This window comes from Balaenoptera physalus, assembly GCF_965194825.1.
Source record: "Balaenoptera physalus genome assembly, chromosome: 5".
NCBI lineage: Eukaryota > Metazoa > Chordata > Mammalia > Artiodactyla > Balaenopteridae > Balaenoptera > Balaenoptera physalus.
Window position 1 is genome coordinate 16271705 of NC_138884.1, and position 22612 is coordinate 16294316.

At 35.8% G+C, this 22612-nt stretch overlaps 2 long non-coding RNA genes across 2 annotated transcripts in view; both read right to left on the reverse strand.

The window, feature by feature from the left end:
• The window catches only part of LOC309660850, a 71878-nt gene extending 59510 nt beyond the window's left edge, over positions 1-12368 (reverse strand). Inside the window, exon 1 of the long non-coding RNA XR_014263678.1 lies at positions 32-12368. This is a non-coding gene — a long non-coding RNA (uncharacterized lncRNA). The remainder of the gene's footprint in view (positions 1-31) is intronic.
• The window catches only part of LOC309660829, a 1143314-nt gene that overhangs the window by 988538 nt on the left and 132164 nt on the right, over positions 1-22612 (reverse strand). The gene's annotated exons all lie outside the window — the stretch shown is intronic.

The following is a 22612-nucleotide window of genomic DNA, read 5'->3' on the forward strand; positions in this document are numbered from 1 at the left end:
CATGCCACTCTGTCACTTCATCCCAGCTTACCCTTCCCCCCGTCCTCAAGTCAATTCTCTACGTCTGCGTCTTTATTCCTGTCCTGCCCCTAGATTCTTCAGAACCTTTTTTTTTTTTTTTTTTAGATTCCATATATATACGTGTTAGCATACGGTATTTGTTTTTCTCTTTCTGACTTACTTCACTCTGTATGACAGATTCTAGGTCCATCAACCTCGCCACAAATAACTCAATTTTGTTTCTTTTTATGGCTGAGTAATATTCCATTGTATATATGTACCACATCTTCTTTATCCATTCATCTGATGATGGACACTTAGGTTGCTTCCATGTCCTGGCTATTGTAAATAGAGCTGCAGTGAACATTGTGGTACATGACTCTTATTGAATTATGGTTTTCTCAGGGTATATGCCCAGTAGTAGGATTGCTGGGTCATATGGTTGTTCTATTTATAGGTTTTTGGGGAACCTCCATACTGTTCTCCATAGTGGCTGTATCAATTTACATTCCCATCAACAGTGCAAGAGGGTTCCTTTTTCTCCACACCCTCTCCAGCATTTATTGTTTGTAGATTTTTTGATGATCGCCCTTCTGACTGGTGTGAGGTGATATCTCATTGTAGTTTTGATTTGCATTTCTCTAATGATTAGTGATGTTGAGCATCCTTTCATGTGTTTGCTGGCAATCTGTATATCTTCTTTGGAGAAATGTCTATTTAGGTCTTCTGCCCATTTTTGGATTGGGTTGTTTGTTTTTTTTGATATTGAGCTGCATAAGCTGCTTGTATATTTTGGAGATTAATCCTTTGTCAGTTGCTTCATTTGCAAATATTTTCTCCCATTCTGAGGGCTGTCTTTTCCTCTTGTTTATGGTTTCCTTTGCTGTGCAGAAGCTTTTAAGTTTCATTAGGTCCCATTTGTTTATTTTTGTTTTTATTTCCATTTCTCTAGGAGGTGGGTCAAAAAGGATCTTACTGTGATTTACGTCATAGAGTGTTCTGCCTATGTTTTCCTCTAAGAGTTTTATAGTGTCAGGCCTTACATTTAGGTCTTTAATCCATTTTGAGTTTATTTTTGTGTATGGTGTCAGGGAGTGTTCTAATTTCATTCTGTTACATGTAGCTGTCCAGTTTTCCTAGCACCACTTATTGAAGAGGCTGTCTTTTCTCCATTGTATCTTCTTGCATCCTTTATCAAAGATAAGGTGACCATATGTGCGTGGGTTTATCTCTGGGTTTTCTATCCTGTTCCATTGATCTACATTACTGTTTTTGTGCCAGTACCATACTGTCTTGATGACTATAGTTTTGTAGTATAGTCTGAAGTCCAGGAGCCTGATTCCTCCAGCTCCGTTTTTCTTTCTCATGATTGCTTTGGCTATTTGGGGTCTTTTGTGTTTCCATACATATTGTGAAATTTTTTATTCTAGTTCTGTGAAAAATGCCATTGGTAGTTTGATAGGGATTGCATTGAATCTGTAGATTGCTTTGGGTAATATAGTCATTTTCACAATGTTAATTCTTCCAATCCAAGAACATGGTATATCTCTCCATCTGTTTGTATCATCTTTAATTTCTTTCATCAGTATCTTATAGTTTTCAGGTGATCTCCATGTCTCACTCCCCTGCCATCTTGAAAGTCCCCTTTCTTGGCATGTAAAAGAATCTCATCCCTTTTTAATTGTTCCATTAGAGTAGGATGTATATCTTCCTACTGTAAGAACACCTGTTGAGAACACAGGCCTTATCTGTCTTGCTCATCAGTGTCTGAAGGAGCTGTACGAATGCCTAATTCAGGCATACAATAAATAGCTTTAAATGAATAACACTAAAACAACATTATAAGGCATTTTTACTGATCAAATAACATTTACAAAAAAGAAAATATCAAGGCTGATATGAGAGCTTGAGTATTGTGCAATTGTCACTTTCATACTTCAAGTTAGATTGTGACTTGTTTTGAAAAAGTATTTTGGCAATACACACCAAAAACATAAATATATGTATGCTCTGTGATCAATTATAAATAATGACCAATTAATTACTGATTGACTCTTAAAAGTATAGAACCTCATACCTATAACAGTGATATTTTGCCTATGGGCAAAAATTATACATATATGATGTGCAGTTGTTTTTAGCTTGCTTCGTAATAACTTTACTTATGGTTCAATGTTGTTTAGTTTTTTCTCCCCAGATTTATTGAGGTATAATTGACAAATAAAAATTGTATGCATTTAAGAATACAACTTGATGTTTTGATATATATTACATTGTGAAATAATCACCACAATCAAGCTACTTAAGATATTTATCACCTCACATAGTTATCATTTTCTTCCGTGTGTGCATGTGTGTGTGTGTATGGTGAGAACACTTAAGATCTATTCTCTTAGCAAATTTCAAGAATACTATAAAATATTGTTGACTATAATCACATTGTTGTACCTTGCATGTCCATAACTTATCTATTTTGCATAACTGAAACTTTTACTACTTGACCAATATCTTCCCATTCCTTCTCCTCCTAGCCCCTGAAAACCACCATTCTACCCTCTGCTTCTATGTGTTTCACTATTTAGATTCCACATATAAATGAAATCATGCAGTATTTGTATTTCTGTGTCTGGCTTATTTCACTTAACATAATGGCCTTCAGGTCCATGAATATTGTCACAAATGGTAGCATTTCCTTCTTTTTTAAGGTTGAATAATGTTTACATCTATAGATATAATTTTCTTTATATATTCATCTGCCAAAGGACATTCAGATGTTTCCATATCTTGGCTGTTGTGAATAATGCTACAGTGAACATGGGAGTGCAGATATCTCTTCAAGATCCTGATTTCATTTCCTTTGAATATATACCTGGAGTGGGATGGTTGGATTATATGGTAGTTCTATTTTTAATTTTTTGAAAAACATCCATACTGTTTCCCATAATGGCTATACCAATTTACATTCCCACCAACAACGTGCAAGGGTTCCCTTTTCTTTTGAAAAATGTCTATTCAAGTCCATTGAACATTTAAAAATCCGGTTATTTTGTCTATTTTCCCTATTACACTGATATCAAATGTCTTAGCTGGCATGTAGACATGCAGTATATAATTTGCAGGTGGAGATTACACAGACATCTTAGATCACTACATAAATAGTATGTTTACAAGTATCTGAATCCATCAGACTGCCTAGAAAAACACGTTATGTAAACTATATATCCTTTTCCCTGTGTGTGTGTATATATACCTAAAATAGTATATTTTCATTTTATTTTTCAACATTCCTATTTAATAGGATATAGTAAATATTATACACACACACACACACACACACACCCCACAGCTAAATAAATAGAATAAATTAAGCTTTAAATGGAAATGAAAAGGAAAGTTTGTTTTCTAAAGACTAAATTTCCACTAACTTAGTAATGAAATAAATCATATAAGACTGCCATGAGCATAGACAATTTGGTAGGAAAAAAGGGCTTGGAGTTCTTGCTCATTTTAAGTGATAGGTACTGTCTATACCAAAATGGTTATGCTGTAATGCCTTGAATAAGTTACATTACATTTCTTTTGTATATCTAGGTGATGCTGCGACAAATAACAAGTAAAATGGTTGTTAGAAACTTTGATCATATAAAATCCTACATTAGCACTTAATAAGCATGGAGAAAAATGTGAGAAGCTCAGTTCACTATTAAATAGCTATCAAGGTATATTATAGGTTCTACTGCTTCTTCCTAAATAATTTCTGAATGGCTATAAATTTATAATTAGCAGCAGCCTTTTATATTTTTATTTATAACATGGGATTTACTGAAGTCACTTTTATATAAGTTAAAATTAACCTTATATCTTTTAAACAATTAAAAATACAAACTCAAGTCATGTTTGATACCACAAGCTGACTGCTGTGATTTTCACTATTTCACCCACTGACTTATTGAAAAGTCTTTTTATATGATTTAGGCATACTAAGAATTTTCATCAAGAATGAATTTTAATTTTTTGTTAAAATATACTTTACCCACATCTTTTAAAATGTTCATGTTTTTTTCCCCATGAATTTGTTAATATGATAAAGTATCATGCTGATTTTTATAATGATAAATATCCATGTATTCCCTGAATAAACCCAATTTCATCATATTATCTTTATAAAAAGGATACTGCTACATTCAATTTGCTAATATTCTATGTAATATTTTAACATCTATAGTCACAACCAAAATTGATCTGTACATTTATTCTCATGGGTAGTTCTTGCTTGGTTCCTGCGGTGGACTGAATGTTTGTGTCTCAGTAAAATTCATACAGTGACACCTAATTACTACCAATGTGATGGCATTTGGATATGGGGCCTTTGGGAGGTGATTAGATCATGAATGGGATTAGTGCCACTATAAGAGGGTGCCCCAGAGAGATCTCTTACCTCTTTAGCCATGTGAAGTCACAGTGGAAAATCAGCAGCCAATTAGGAAATGTGCCCTCACTAGTCAATGAATCTGTTGCCACCTTGATCTGGCACTTCTAAGACTACAGCACTGTGAGGAATAAATTTCTGTTTTTTATAAGTCAGACAGTCTATGGTAGGTATTTTGTTATAGCAGCTGGAACAGACTAAATTATGGTGTTCAATTTATGATTATAAGGTTATAGAATGTATGTTCAATGTTCTGTCTAGCTTTTTTCTCTAGAAGAATTTGTTAAAGATTTGAATCACCTACTCCCTGAATGTTTGTTCTATTTTATCTTTAAAAATATCTGAGCCAAGATTTTTTTTTTTTATTGTGGAAAGATTTCAAAGTAATTTAATGAGTGCAGTACTATTTGTCCAGCTTCTTCTTGAACCAGTTTTATTACATTTATTTTTCTATAAATTTGTCCACTTCATTTATGTTTTAAACTGTATTGGCATAAAATTATTCATAATCATCTCTTATTTTTAAAATCTGCATTTGTAGTCACATCTCATATTTCAATTTCAATATTTTCACATTTTCTTTTAATTTCTTTTTAAAAATTTTATCTTACTGGAATTTATGCTTACTCCCTCTATTATTTTGGAAGTTATATGTAATTTCCATAGTTTTTATGTTCATTGCTCATTGTTTTCACATCTTAAATGGGATGCTTAACATATTAATTTGTAGACTTCTTTTCTAATATAAACAATTAAGACCTGTAAGAATTTTTTACCTGCATGTCACATATTTCAGTGTGTAATATTCATTATCATTCTGTTCCAAGTGTTTTCTAATTTCTGCTGTCTAACTGACTACATTAATATACAAGCTATTAAGTATATAGGTGTTTGTAGTTTTTAAATTATTGATGCCTCTTTTTATTACGTGTTAGTCAGATAATGTGGTCTGTATAAAGCCAATACTCCAAAATGTGCTGACACTTGCTCTATGACCAAGTGCATGATGATTTAACATAAACATTCCATGTGAGCTTGAGATAGATTGCTAGGTACATGTCCTAGGTAAGCCCATTATACTAACTCTAATTTGTGTTGATCAAATATTCTATATCCTTACATCCTTAGAATTATTTGTATTTGTTTGGTTATATCAATTAGAGAAAGAGATGTATTAACATCGTCTACCGTGAATATAGATTTTTCAACTTCTCCATTGATTCTCTCAATATTTTCAAGTTATTTATTAATTGCATACAGATTTAGAACTATCATTTTTTCCCCAGTAGAATATCAGCTCTCCACTAGAAAGTTATACACGAGGGCAGTTTTTGGCATCTGCTTTTTCACCATTATATGTTTGATATCTGATAATTATTTATTGACAACTAACGGAATCATCTTGGCGACTAAATGTTTTATCATTAGATAGCAACTTTAAAGAACACTAAATGTGCTTTTTTCCCTTAAAGTCTATTTGTCTGTTTTGAATATAGTGGCACAAAATTTCTTTTGATTAGTAATGATTGACATTTCTATTTGTCATCCTTTTCTCCTAGCTTTTAGTGTTTTGTTATGTGTTGTTAGCACATGTTTTGATACTATTGTTGAAACTCTGCTAACTAAAGATTCAGTCCATTAATTGAGATAACTCACATATGTGCGTGTCTTTTTAAAAAATTTTATACTCTTTGTCTCTTTTTTCCCTATTTATTTTTCTGCCTTCTTTATTTATTTTAATTTGGTTGGTTTTTCCTCTATATTGCTTTCCCACTATTGTTTTGGAAGTTCTGAATTCTATATGTTTTTTTTTAGTGATTGTCATAGATATTTTACAAGCATACCTATCATAACAATGTCTAAATTTGAATAGTGTGCTTACAGTCCTTCTAAACTTAAAGGAAACTCACAATATTTATATTCTGATTGTTGCTTCAAATTAAAACTTTTTTGCTGGTATATTTTGGCATTTTGATTCTATGTTGTTTTAATCCCACTAATTAAATAATATTACTGTTATTATCATTTTCAGTCGATGTTTCTTTAGATTTATCCTGTTGTTTACCTTTTTATTTTTATGTATCATTCCTTCTCTCATATCACACTTCTTTCAGGATTATTTTGCATTCTCCTAAAATACATCTTTTGGGATTTCCCACAGTGACGGTCTATTTATGCTAAATTAGATCAGTATTTTCTTCTTAAACCATCCTCCTTTCAGTCTCATCCTTCAAAGGTAGTTTCACTGCATATAAAATTTGAAGTTAGCAGGGACTTCCTCTAGGAATTTTAAAGAAATTTTCCTACCATATCATGACTTCTAATTTTGCTTTTGAGAAATCTACTATCAGTTTAATTATTGTAATTTATGGTTAATTTGTGCTTTCTCTCTGCTGTTTTGAATGTTATTCATTGTTAGCTTCCTATGTGACAATGAATTAGTGCTATGTAAACTTACTACAGAAATTCCAAACCTTCAATCATGTTCTACATCCCTAAAGAGTTGCCTTGAATAACTATATTCTAGTCCTAAAAATGTCATGGTAGTTTCTTTTTTCTCAATACTACATGCTATAAACTGGACATAAGAATCATAGCCCCCAGGGACCTCTTGATCTCTCTATGTAGAAGGTAAATATCTGCTGATTTTCATAGCTTGGTATCCATGAGTCACCCTAGTGCTAGACTCACCTAGATTTTAGCCCTTGTCCTTCACTGACACTGCTTTTTCTGGACCTTTGCAGTGGTGTGTTCTAATAATAATTCAATGTCTCTTTCTCTGCTTCTTGTCGCAATACCCTCCTGGAATTGCTCTTGCATCTTTCGGTTATTTGCACTACAGTAGTCCTAAATTCTTTTGACTACATGTCCCACAGCATAGGCAACATTCTTAGGAACCTGGTGACAGCTGTCTGGTCTAGGCAGAAGCTGTAAACAAATATGAGCAGATATGAGATTTATCTCTTTTATCCACCCAAAAAGACTCTAGACAATAATCTGGGTAAAAATAACTTTCCAATTTGCAAATTTACATTGAATATTTAATGCCATAGATGTCAGTTTCTCAAGTCTCCAAGTGCACACGCTCCTCCAAAACTGCAGTTCTCAGTATAACACTGGTAACAGGATATTTTTTGAATCTTTTGTTAAATACTAAAGAGCCACAAAAACTTATGTCTGAGGAATGTGTATGCTTAATACCATGAACCCAATAGTTAGGAAGTCATGATGCATACAGAGCTAATTCAGTGCTAAGTTGATTATTTTAATCTGAGGTGCAGCTCCAATTTGTACCTTTGGTGAACCTGTACTTTGGAAGTCTCTTAGGTGTGACCATAAAAAAATCTTGGATCCCATTATGGCTTAATCTCCGCATAATGTCACATTCAAAGAAACTGTTATTCAACTCTAGAAACCTATAGTTTTTATTGAAAAATGTGCTTCACATAAAAAAATATTCCTTAAAGTTTTTAATTTCTCCAGGAAAGTACTTTTTAAAGAACATCTTTGAAGTGTATAAGACTGATTCAATGGGGAATAAGTTTTAAGTGTCAAACAATGACTGATTAATAGATTTTTGGATGTGAGATTATTCCCAATTTTGGAACTACATGTATCTCCATTTTAAGTGAAATAAAGCATGGTGTCTTTTCAAGGAGATTAGAGCCTAGTGGAAGATAGAAAACAAAAATAAACAATAATAATGCTGACAAGTATATTGTATTTATTTTGCACAATGGTTTACGGGAACTCAGAAATTTTTAAATGGGCTGGGGATTGTAGAATTTTTACTGGAAGAAAGCATATTTAAGCTAACACTTAAAAGACGATGAAAAATGATCTGATGGAAAATGGAGGAATGACCTTCACAGGGAGACAGAGCAGCTGTGGAAAAGCACAGCAGTTTGAAACTACAAGATGATCTTAAAATTGTGAAAAGCATAATATGGCTAGAATGGACAGTGCTTGCAAGGGAAAGGCAAGAGGTAAGGGAGAATGATAAACAGGGGCCATATTCTAAAGAGCTTCTTCCATTTCACCAACAAATTTAAACTTTACCCTTGACCACATTAATATATTTAAACTAACAGAATGATGTAGTATTTGCATTTTAGAACTAAATCATTTCGTTACCATCATGAAGCATGGATGCTAGGTATTGGAATGACAACTGTTGGTGTCAGGATGCCCCTTGTGAAGTGAGATATACTAAGAGCTTGGACCATGATATTGGAGATAGTGAGGAGTTGATCTACAGGAAGAAGGCAAGGGAAGGAATTCAGAATGATTTTAAAGTTTCTGTGCAAATATAAATAGGATCTACTACTAGCAGCCTGACAAATATGCATTCAGGTTTAAGGGATACCTAGGATCACCACAGGAAAATCTTTCGAGCAATGTTTTTAATCTCAATCACTAAGATATTTCACAATAATTTACTTCTCAGAACACAGAACTACCTTTATTGCATAGTGAGACAACAGTCTACTTCTCTAGCAGTATCCCATCATTCACTGGAGTCGAATTCTCATAGGGCCACTGTCATACTGGGTCCCTCATTAAGCCCTGGAGAAGCTGGTGCTTTCTGAACCTGAATACATCTTGTACTCCACTTGGGTAACTCTTCCGTACCCTCTGATCATCTAAAAGGGGCTGCTAGTAAACTGCCCAACTTTGCTCCAAAGGGAGACATTATCTTTATTTTGTTCAGGATATAACTCTGCCCTCTTCCCCAGAAGGTGACACTATCTCTATTTACAAAACTGTTTGTTATACAAACTACAAACATGCTTAAAAGTATAGTCTGGGACAAAAGCTGATACAAGATGTGCAGAAATGCCATGGAGAATTCTCTCTCAGTATGTTTTAGATTCCAGGTTGTATAACTAAAGAGCAAACCATAAAAAAATACAATGAGAGAGCAATTAGGAGAGTCTGAAAGCCAGTAATTCTGCTCCTTCATTTTAAGGATGAGGAAAAAGATGTGCAGAGGCAAACTGACTTGGCCAAAGTCACGTGGAAAGTCAATGAGAACCCTGAGTTTATTCCTCATATCTCATTCCAGATTACACATGCATATGTATGACTGGTGTTAATTCACACACACACACCAGGTTTACATTTTGTTTTAAAAACAGTTCTCTGAAAAAAATACTTACAATTTTCTGTATTAGGAACCAGAAAATCTGTACTTTCATTACAGATGTGACACTAACAGTTTTAAGAAGCTATTGTTCTGGCCACCTTCAGGGACAATTAACCACTCACTTTTCTTTCAGAGTACGTTGTTCATATCTCTATTATGTTAAATTGATACCTTTGATTATGAATTTGTTAAAGGCAAGAATAGTTTCTTAAAAAACTCAATAAGTTGAAAAGTATATATACAAAAAAGAATACTGACGACTGCTGCTATGTGATCACTGTATTCCAACTCATATTCTATGCTTTCCAGTCTCTGGGCCATGAAATATGCCATAATTCAGTTATCATGTTCATTTGCCTAGCCAAAATACTGAATAAGATATTATTTCCATTTGTATTCTGTTACCTTGAATTGTAGGCTCAAGCTCCCAGAGATAATGACTAGTTGCTGGAAAATGTACCTTGTCTCTTCCCTACCACATTAATGATACAATTGGTATAACTAGCCATGATTTCTACTCCTTTGAGAAATAAGATTGCTAAGTTAGAAAAACAAGAAAAAAGGAAAGTATTTTTCATAAATCCTGTGAAAATGATTGGCCTGTGCAAAACGGCAAAGTAGTAAAGCTCCTATTAGATTATGCTGTTATGGCAGACCAAACAAATACTCCCTAACCCCATCTCATACACATCTACGGTCACCTAGAAATTCTGTTTGCTGCAACACAGTTGAAAGTAGACAGGGGCAAACAAAGGCAAGAGTTTCAAGTTGGGAATATGGTTGCGATGAGTAACAACCTTTGCTTTCTCCAGATAATTATATTTTCAAAAACATCTGCCTCTACTCCCACACACAATACTGCTGTTTGTCCCTGTGTTTCCTTGTTTTTTAATCCTTCCCCTAATCATACTAGGAATTTTTCCATCAGTCCATCATACAGTTTGATTCATTATACATTAGTGAGAATGAGGTTTAAATGAAGACATGTGGATAGAAAGACATATTTTATCTATAAAGTTATTCTCAAGGTAATTAAAAGTAGCTACTTAATTGCAGGACTATGTTTGACTCTAGTTTTCTTTGTTATTTCTCTATTGATAAAATTTTCACTATGAACCCAATTTACTTACATAATCAGAATACAGTAGTCCCTCCTTATCTGGAGGGGATATGTTCTGAGACCCCCAGGGGATGCCTGAAACTGTGAATAGTACTGGACCTTATGTATTCTGTGTTTTTTCTTATACATACACACCTATGATAAAGTTTAATTTATAAAATAGGCACAGTAAGAGAATATCCAAATCTCTAGCATCACTATTCTTGTGTTTTGGGGCCATTATTAAGTAAAATAAGGGTTACTTGAACACAAGCGCTGTGATACTTCCACGGTCGATCTGATAAATGAGTCAGCTACTAAGTGACTAACACGTAGGTAGTATATACAGCGTGGATTCATTGGACATAAGGGATGATTCATATCCAGGGTGAGAGGGAGTGGGACGGCACAAGGTTTCATCATGGTACTCAGAATGGCTTGCGATTTAAAACTTATGAATTGTTTATTTCTGGAATTGTCCATTTAATACATTTGGATCACAGTTGACCACTGGTAACAGAAACTACAGATGGGGGGAGGCTACTGCAATAATAAATGTTATTTTAAAAAATAATCTAGAACACAAGGGAGGTATATGAGACACTTCATCCTCCTCCAAGAGCGTATATGTTCAACTTTCTTTGAAGTTATTAGTAACAAAAAAGATATGATCTCTATGGTAGCAACAAATATTCTCTTCTTGACCAAACCCCAGTCAGGTTCTTCTGAACCATCTCCTTGACTAGGCCCTGACTTTTGGACCTCTGTGCTTGCCTTTGCATGGCCCAATTTTAGCCAGAATTCTGTGTAAGTTTAGGCAGAATCCCTCATCTCTGATACATGATGAGGTTCCTCGTCCTCCACCATTCCCCAGGTGATGTCTGGTCACCCTGGCCTTCCTTCAGTGAGAATCCTATTAGTCTGGTTTAGCCAGAATCTCCCCTTACCTCTTATGTTTCCTCTTAGTAATTTTCGATCCACCCTTCTCCTACCTGCTCCTTGGCTATAGATTCCTGCTTTTCCTTATTTTATTCAGAGTTGAGCCTTATCCTTCTCCCTGACAATAAAACCCCATTGCAGTATCCCCCCAAATAAAGCCTTCATTACTGTCCTTTTACAAATGTCATGAATAGTTTTTTCTTTAACAGTAAGCAGATTAATGCCCATTCAAAAAATATTCACATTCTAATTCACTAACCATGAATATGTTAGTTTACATGGCAACGGGAATTAAATTTGCAGATGGAATCAAGGATGGACATCAACAAACCTTAAAATAGGGAGATTATCTGGGATAATCTAGGTAAGAGACCAATGTTATTACAAGGGTCTTTAAAAAGGAAAGAGGGAGGTAGATGAGAACCAGAGAGATGGCCCCATGAAAAAGACTCAGTTTGAATTTGTTGACTTTGATGACGGAAGAAGGGCTCTGAGCCAAGGAATGCAGACAGCCTTCAGAAGCTGGGAAAGGCAAGGAAACGGATTCTTTCTTAGAGTCTTCAGAAGGAACACAGCCCTGCCTATACCTTGATTTTATCCCAGTGAGACTATGTTGAACTTCTGACCTACGGAACTATAAGATAATAAACTTGTGTTGTTTTAGGCCCCTAAGTTTATAATAATTTTTCACAGCGACAGTAGAAAAAGAATACCATCCTCATGTGGTTTGACTAGAAATCAGAGGCCAGTTCAGGACAGTTTTAAGGCCTCTGAAGAAGAGATAGAACACGTGAGTTTATACTGGTTCCTAGGAACGTTGCACTGATTGGTACTTTTTCAATCCTCCCTCTATTTAGAGAAGGTCCTCCCCCTACAAAAGCAGAGTATAATTTACAAACCTTTGACTTTGGATTTGACCATGTGACTTGCTTTAGCCAATACAGTGAAGGAGAAGTGAGAGGATGGTGGCTCCAACCAGGTCTTAACAGGCCTTGGAGGTTTCCCTTGTACTCTGGCATCACCATGAGAGAGGAATGACCCAGCCAGCCTGCTGGTCCCAGAGAAGGACAAGTGTCACATGGAAAAGAGGCAAACAGCTGGAACCAATCTCAGCCTAGATCAGCCAATCCCAGTTGATCTTCAAACACAGAGAGAAAATAAATAATTGTTGTTCAGGTCATTGAATTGTGGAATGCTTTTAATGCTGCTATAGCAAAGTTATACAGCTCCAATCTAAGACATTTTGCTCTGTTTCGTTTTGGAGTGATAAAGTGATGCATCATAGCAACTGTCATGCAATAATGGCTAGCTTTTCACTTGGAAGCCTAAATCTGGAAGCTGCTGGAACCCAGTTCTTTCCACCAAGGATCTTCCCTCTGAGCTGAGAGTCTACAGTCTTCTCATTTTCCTACTTTAGAAAGGTCAGACTTTTATAAAACATAACTGCCCTCCAACATACCCCAAGGATCTTAGATCTATATTTTCTGAGGTTGGAAGAAAGTATGCTATTTTAGTCAGTATTTAAATGTCATATGTGTACCATAATCCTCTCTGCTGATATCCTGGATGTCTGCCTGTGTTATATATATTCCTTCTGATAAAGTTTCTGAAATGAAATGGTTCCAGCCAAGGAGCAAATGCTTTTGCTATTATTGATTAAGCATGGGGAATGGAGGAACATTTAAATAGTTGCAAAGTTTCTTTTCGGAAGGGAAAGAAAAATCTCTTACCATCCATCTGTTTCTTCCCATGTTTAGTTCCACTCTCAGTCCACTGTAAGATATTTCACATAGATAAGATAAACTGCTAAGACACAGCTTTGCCCCCAAATTTTGTGGTGTACCTGTAATGCTGATGTTCTGCTGTTTCACTTGAGAGGCATGAAGAGAATGAAAAGTGAGCAAGTAGGTAGGGGAAAACTGAATCAAAATTCTTACATTTTCCTACTGTGCTCATATAGTCAATAGCTTTTAAAGACTTAACATGCTCTAAAACTGAGCTTCTTAAATTACTAAACACTTTCCAAATTATATACAGCAACAAGAGAAAATGGGATGCATATAATAAGAGATATGGCAAGTTCAGATTAACTATGAGATTTTGAACTTCTGGGCTTCTCTTCCACTAGATCATAAACTCCATGAAGACAAGATCAGATCTATGTTGATAGGTTGTTTTGTGCAGTGACTAGTATAGGGTCTGACCTATATATCAGTGATCAATATGTATTTGGTGAACTAGAATCCATGAATGAATGAGTTGCGCTTTAGGTACTGTGAGCCATTTATGTGTAGTACAAGATTATGTAGTACAAGCCTATTTGCACTAAAATGGAGGGTCAACTAACTATATTTTAGGTAGGGTTTCCTCTTTTCACTTGAGAAGAAAAAGAATATGGCTGTGAAAATGGAAAGACAGAAGAGTACATAAGGGGAGGATTTGGAATCAGGTATAAACCTTGGGAAGGATATAAGCTACTTTCAACTTTTGCCCAAATTGACCCTTTGAGAAGCCGTTTCAAATTGAAAGTCACAATTGCAAATAGAATTAAATGTGTAGTTGCAAATGGAAAAAGTTTCATAATTAGTGATGGACAGGAGTTTGCTATTAATGAGTTCAATGATAACAATTTTATAGGATCTTTAAAAAATGTCTGATTTATTTTTAATGTAAGACTTGTGTCAGGTGCAACGAAACATTGTAAACTCTAAGGTATAGATGGTAGAGACAAGAACAGAAAAGGTGGTGTTTCTCTTTAACATTTTCCCTTCTAGCACGTAAAGGGGATTTCTCTGTGTGTCGGTCCAAGGATAAAATTAAGGCTTTTCTCATTGTCTATAGAGGAAAGATGACATATCCTGAAAGACAGAGCTGGTATGTTGGCATTGCACTGGCTGACTGTGCATTAGATCAGACAGCAAATTAGATATTGATAGAACCATTTTGAACAGTCGATAAGCTTTTTGATGATTGATATCTTTATGCTGCCTGGTAATATCAATGCCGACATTTAGAAACTAGAGAAAGAAACTGTAATATAATATTCTCGTCATGGAATCCTTAAGTGTAACCCAAGCTCACAAGTCTCATTACCTTAGCACGATTTACAGAGCTGGTTTTCACAGGAACAAGGGAAAGAAAATTAAAATATCACCCTTTCCTTTATGTACAAAACTGTCATTCCAGCCACCCTTCAATCTGAATTAAAGGACAAAGCAGTCAAGTTCTTTAAAGTTCTTCTGGTTTGAGAAAAATAAGTGGTTCACAGAAGCAATCAGAAAAAGTGTATCTTAAAGAACAAAAATAAACTAAATGCACAGCAAATGGTTCATTTCATTAGGTGACTGTTTTTGGTAGGACATTTGCCTTAATACTAAGTGCTCAGAAAACCACAAAATATATCACTGTCCACTTCTAAATAAATAATATTTTCTGAAATGTAATCAGGAAAGTGGAAGATAATGAAAAGAAAGCACTGTGATTTGTACAACAGCCTCTGTTTTACTTCTTTTATCTCCTCTCATCCTCCATTTTCTCTTTCAGGAAGAATATTTCTCCAAGGTTAATCAATCAATTAATCAGTCAATTAAATACTTGTTTATTTATTCATCCATTTATTAATTTGGCAAATATTAAGGAAATGCCAGTAAGGTGTGGCATCGTTATAGACACTGTGAAACAGCAGTATGCAAAACATACAAATATTTACCCTCACAGAGCTTACCTTCTGGTGGAAGAAGGCAGATTATTAGCAAATAAATAAATAAAGTATATAGGAGGTCTATTGGTGTTTAGTGCTAAGTAGGTAAATAAAGTTGATAGCGAAGTTAGGAAATGTCATGAAGTGAGGTTAGCTATTAGGAATGTCAGATATATATAGGATGCTCAGTCACATCTGGATTTCAATTTAAAAAAAAACAAATAATTATTTTAGTATAAGTATATCCCATGTATTACTAAGAGAACAATGGGAAATGCCATTGAAGATGAGGTCATAGTGAATTTGGTGAAAAAATGATGTTATGGTCTTGTATAGGTGTTGAAGAATTAGAGGAAATATTAAACAAGTTGAGAGAGACATAAAATGATATAAAAATTGCAAGTTGGATTTTTAGATGTGAAAATTAAAATTTTAATATGTGAAAATTGTTCTGAGATGAAAAATATACTAGATGGTACTAATGGCAGATAAGACATTCTAGAGAAGAGATTAATAACTGAAGATGCAATAGAAAATATCCCAAATAAAACACAAATAGAAAAAAAAAATAGATAATCAGTGAGCTGTGGGAGAAATAAAGGGACCTAATATAAATGTAACTGGAGTTCTCTAACAAAAGGAGAACAACAAAAAACAGAGAAGAAACAATGGATAAACTCTTTCCAAATTTGATGAAAACTATTAACTCACAGATATTAAGTACCTCAACAGGGGCTTTCCTGGTGGCACAGTGGTTAAGAATCCGCCTGCCAATGCAGGCGACACGGGTTCGATCCCTGATCTGGGAAGATCCCACATGCCGAGGAGCAACTAAGCCTGGGTGCCACAACTTCTGAGCCCGTGTGCCACAACTACTGAAGCCCACATGCCCAGAACCGTGCTCCACAGCAAGAGAAGCCACCACAATGAGAAGCCAGTGCACCACAATGAAGAGTAGCCCCCGCTCGCCGCAACTAGAGAAGGCGTGTGCACGACAACGAAGACCCAACACAGCCAAAAATAAAATAAACAAAATAAATAAATTTTTAAAAAAAAGAATCTCAACAAAACCCAAGCACAAGAACCATGAAGAAAACTACATCAAAGGACATTATAATCAAAGTGCTTAAAACCAGTGATAAAGAGAATATTTTAAAGATGTCCAGAGCAAAATGTTAGATTACATGCTTAAGGACAAAGATAAGAATTACAGCAGATTTCTAATCCAAAATAATGCAGGTCAAAAGACATAGGGCATTGCATTATTTTTTATTAGAAATCTGCTGTGCTAAGAGAAAATAAGAGCAAAATCAAACAAAACAAAATAAAACCCCTGACAACCTATAAACTTATACCAGGGAAAAGAATTTTCAAAATACAAAGGAGAAATCAAGATAGTTTCAGTTATACAGAAGCTCAAAGAATCCATGAGCATCCAACTTGTACCACTAAAAATATTGAATGAAGTCCTTTAAGGAGAAGGAAAATTATATCAGCTGGAAATGTGGTTATACATAAAGCAATGCAGATTATTGGAAATCGTAGCTATGTGCATAAAGACTTTTAAAATTTAAACCTCTTGAAAAGATAATCCACTGTTTAAAGTGAAAATAATAACTATACTACAGATAACAATATTTACTTTACAATCTATATAGAAATAAAGTTTATAATAAAAATAGCACAAAGGCCAGGAGGGGAGAAATAAAAGTATCCTGTGGGGAGATTCTTATGTTATACTGAAGTGGTGTAATATCACTTGAATTTTGACTGTGATAACACAGCTTCAATGACAGCTCTAAAAGAGTCTTATTTCTAGTAGTGACAGGGCTGATGTTGAAAATCAAATACGATTTTTAATCTTGGAAGTTTCTATATTACAGTGACAGTTGAATTCAGTCTCTCCTAGTTCCTCATGTGAAAATTAAGACATTAATCAGGAAAGAATTAAATCCTTAAACTCAAATTTGAGGTATCTCATTGGACCCAGATGTAACTGACAATATTAAATCCCCTAGTCACCCTGAGACTCCCTTCGAAGTACAAGAAGCTTTCCCTCAAAGGGCCAAGGAGACTAGATTTCTTTATTTTGAAAACTCTGTGATAACGTAACCATGAAAAGTAATGCTCATTTTCCTCGAGCCTCACTGCAACCATCCTCTTGCTGCTGTATCCATAACTAGGGTCACATCTCTGCATAGTCCAATAGGACAGGTACTCCTTTTCTCCACACTCCAGGAGGAAAAAGAAGTAACTTATACATTGAACGATTTTTAAGACTTTGCTAATATATAGCAGCAGAAATCTAAGAAACATGTGCAAATAGATTTTAAGTGTGTTAGACCAAAGAGGGCCGAATATAACACTAGATTAGGCTGAATTCACTGATATGGGTGCACTTAATAGAGAGTCCAGATTTAATGCATCTGTTTGTGCAGTTGGATATGGCTTTAATCATTTACTTGGTTGTTTGAGTGGATATAAACTCAATCGTAGCATCCATTTAATAAGGCAGATGCCAGAGCTTCCCTGACATGAAATGAAAAGACAATCCAAAGGCTCCAAGAAAATCCAAAGGGAGATAGAAATGTTGTACTAGATTTGTTATGTGTGACCTGTACACCCATCCCACAACCATGATCCATGAGGAGACATAGAAAATACCCTCTTCACTAAGACATTGGTAAATATGTTAGTGACAAGAGCATCTCTGAAAGGCTCTGCGGTCACTCTCAGTTGTAGGTCAGGTGTGACTGCGGGGGATACCACCATTCAGATGGGTTCCCTGATTTCAAAAAATATGATGGAATCCCAGAATAGCAGCGGCCAGACAGCAGCACTTAATCATTAAAGGCAAGGTGGTCACATCAACCATAAAGGGAAACAGGGATGTGCCAGTAATTAGAATGCATTGACCTGCAGAGATCTGCAGGTGGTGGCTAATTGATCACAGTGTCTCTAGGAATGAAATAAGTGGACAACCTAGTAGCATATTGCTTGATTTACATAATAGGAAAAACCTTAAAAGTCCAGTAACAAGAAACCTGACTTGGATTGCCAAAGTGGAGAATTACCTCCTCTCACCCAGTTTCCAGACTTGTCTGTTCACAGACCCAGAACCCTTGACTGCAGGAGTTCTGGTCCCCTAGAGAGAGGACACTGAACAATTGCTTCAAGTACACACTGTAAATCTCCCTCCAAGCCTTTCCTAAAGAGATCATCAGCCATTTACTAGAGTGACTTTGTTTTGGGGAAAAGAAAGACCTAGACCTTTCAGGGATTACTAGATGCTGGCACTGAACTGAGACTTATTCCTGGTGACTTGAAATGTCACTGTGGCCCACCAGTCAAAATAGGGGCCTATGCCGCTCTGGTGGAAACTCAAGTCTGAATCACAGAGGTCCCAGTAGGTTTGTAGATACACTATGGTTATTTTCCCAGCTACAGAATATGTAATTGAAATAGACACACTTGACAACTGGCAGAATACCCACATTAGCTCTTTAACCCATGTGGTGAGGGCCATTGTGTTTAGAGGGCTAAACAGAAGTCCTTTGAACTTCCTGCCAAGATAGGATAGTAAACCAGAAACAATACCATATCTCTGGCAGAATCGCAAAATTTAATGCCACCATGAAGACTTGAAAGAAGCTGGGGTGGTAATGTATATCATATTCCCATCTGATTTACGAGTTTTACCTGTGCAGAAAGCAAATGGAGAATGACAGTGAACTGTTACAAACTTAATCAAGTGGAAACTCCAACTGTCATTGCTGTACCAGATGTAGTATTTTTACTGGAGCAAATCGGTATAGCCCTTAGTATTTGGTATGCCAATATTGGCCTGGATAATGCATTTTTCTTCATACCAATTTTTAGGTATGACCAAAAGCAGTTTACTTTTACCTGCCAGGGCCAACAATATAACTTCACAGTGTTGCACTAGAGTTAAACAGTCCCATGATCTTTGCCATAATGTTGTCTGCTGAGATCTTGATCATAATGGCATTCTACAAACCATCATATGGGTATAATATATTGATACCATCATGCTGATTGTACCTAATGAGCAAGGTACAAGTAAGTTGCATGAATAGGTGGTTCTGACTGCTTTGACAGCAACTCCTGAAGCATTGTGTCCTCTCCCTCGGTTCAAACCTTAGGATTCCTGGAGGGTTCCTTGAAACCAAATAACTGAGGAAGAACAAACTTGAGCTTTAGAAATGGGTCACAAGATAAGCTGTGACCAGGGCTTCCCTGGTGACACAGTGGTTGAGAATCTGCCTGCCAATGCAGGGGACACAGGTTCGAGCCCTGGTCTGGGAAGATCCCACGTGCGGCAGAGCAACTAAGCCCGTGTGCAACAACTACTGAGCCTGCGCGTCTGGAGCCTGTGCTCCGCAACAAGAGAGGCCGCGATAGTGAGAGGCCCGCGCACCGCGAAGAAGAGTGGCCCCCGCTTGCCGCAACTAGAGAAAGCCCTCGCACAAAAACGAAGACCCAACACAGCCAAAAATAAATAAATAGATTAATTAATTAATTAAAAAAAAAAAGATAAGCTGTGACCACCACAAAATGGAATGCTGTAGTACTATTAACCCATTCAGGGATGACCCTGAAGATCAGTGGTGAAGAAAAATTTTCCCAATGAGCAGTAAATTTGTTGCTCAGTATATATTGAATGAGACTTGGGCAGAAAGACAGATCTGTAATGATTTATGGGCAGTTCATAAGTGTTTGGGTGGATGGCCATGGACTTGGAAGAAATAAGATTAAAAGACTCGCAAAAAGTAAGTTTGGGAAAGAAGTATGTGGATGGATCTCTTGGAATAGACACACATTGTAAAAGTACTTGTGTTCTGTGTGAATGTCCACCAATCGGCATTCACTGCAGAAGAAACTTCTAGTAATCAGAGTGGACAAAATGACGTGATCTGTGGATTTCAGTCAGCTTCCTTGTCCTGTCACTCCAGTTCCTGTTCAATGGGACAGTGAAGAGAGTGGTCACAGTGGTATGGACAGAGACTCAACAACATGGACTTCCCCTTTCGAAGGCTGAACTGACTGTTGCTACTGCTGAGTAGCTGATCTGCCAACAGCTGAAACCAACATTGAATCCCTGATGTGGCACTATTTCATGGGTGTAAGTACTTGGGAATATATCTGAAAAAAAAATGTTCAAGAACTGAACAATGAAAACTCTGAAACATTGTTGAGAGAAACTAAAAAAGAACCAAATAAGTAGACAAATTATTTATTCAACGAATGTTGCTGGGGCAATTAGAAAATCATATGTAAAACTAAAACAATTTTAATCCATACCTAACACCATAGAGAAAAAGGTAACTCAAAGTGGATCATGGGGTCTAAATGTAAAACTTAACATTACATAACTTCTAGAAGAAAACATGCTAGAAAATTTTATAACCTTGGATCAGACAAGGATTGTTTATATACAGCACCTAAAGCATGACCCACAAGACAAAGGGTTGTTAAATTGGATTTCATCCAAATTAAGAACTTCTACTTTTTGAAAGACACTGCTTAGAGATTGGAAAGACAAAGTACTGGTTGAGAGAATATATTTGCAAATCAAATACCTGATAAAGGACTTGCATCCTGGCTGTGAGTGGGAAAAAAAATGAGAGCTGGATTGGAATTTGCAATCTAAATGTATTCTCTTCAGATGGAGAGATTAAACATATTTCAGTGCTGATGAAAAAATCAAATAAAGAGACAGAGTTTGAAGATATAAAAAGGTGATAGATGAGAAGAGAACTGGGAAGAGTTGGGGAGGTTGAATGGGGAGGTTGAATGGGGAGTTTGATATGGTGTGAAATCAGAAGTTTGGACGGTGGGCACTGGGAATGTGTTGAGGACACCTTGATAAGAAAGCTACACCAGTGGGTGCAGTGGCAGTTTCCACAGCAGGACGGTGATAAGGTTTGGGATAAGGAAGACTTGGGACTCAGGGTGGAATGAGGGTAGATGTGCCCCTGGAGGTCTGTTGAGGCTTTGCAATGCTGGGCCCAGAGTTGACAGAGTGTGACTGGGAATTGAAGACCAGCATTTAACTTTACTCTGTAACTCCTGGTGGTCTAGTGTTCCTTAAAGAGACTTGATTTGACGCATCACAAATCTCATAGCCAACACTTTTGGTCAGGTTTATATTTTTCTAGTATCTCATTGTTCCATCTGTAACCCTTCCCATTTCCTCTTCCTAAACTACATTCCCTGGTGTGTGGATAATATTCAGCAGACAGTAATGACTCTCAGTGGATAATCGTGGTTTTTAAATTTTGTTATTGTTGTTGTTGATCACATGATGTCTGGATTCCCCAGAGAAACAAGCCTGTCACGTTTCAAGCCTAATTCTAAGAAAAAAAGAAAACTTCACAAGCTTTTATACAGGAGTCCTTCTCTGCTTTTTTTGATACTTCTCCACAAACTCCCTTTATTATCATAGTAACCATAATAACCCATATCCAATAAAAAAGCTAAAACCAAATAACAGAAGAGACAAGAGTAGAGTCTTCCAAAGTTTGCCTTTTCTAAGGATCTTTTTTCTTTGCCAAAGTCGATTGAGCTATCATGATCCACTTCAACACTAAATATGTGCTAAATATCCATTCTCTACAGAATCTGGTGCCTAGATGTTACTTTTGGTACAGATGTATCCTCCTAACATTTAGCATCTTAAAGAACATACATTTTATGTAGCATGTGGGAACATTTCATCCCTAAAAAAAGAACAAGAAGGATAATATAGAAAATGCATAATGTGGTTTAGAGATTCTTACAGCACTTAATTAAGTGGAAAAAAAATAGAACATCAATTATGTGAACAAGATAAAAATTCAGATGAAAGCAAGACATTCATGAGGAAAATTGTGACAAAATATGACCTAGGGAGAGAAAGAAAAAGAGGTGGAAATCCTATGCACCAAGAAGATCAACTTTATTAAACTAGTAAGCTTTCAGCTGGTTCTTCCTAGGTATCTGTGACATTAAAGATTTGACAAACATAGAGAAAAGAGATCTGAATAGGAAATTTAAAGATTTGGGTTCATGTTTTGCCTTCACTGTTAAATTGCCGAGTGACTGTGGACAGATGAGTGAGCCTCAGTTGAATTACCTATAAGATGACCATAATTAAACTTGTGCCATCTACTTGACAGAGATCAAAGTGAGATAGTTTATTTGCTGGCTTTATAAACTTTAAAACATATCATTCTGATAACCCTGAAGATAATTGTTATGTTTGTTATTCTATTATTGTTGTTAATAAGTAGCTATAAG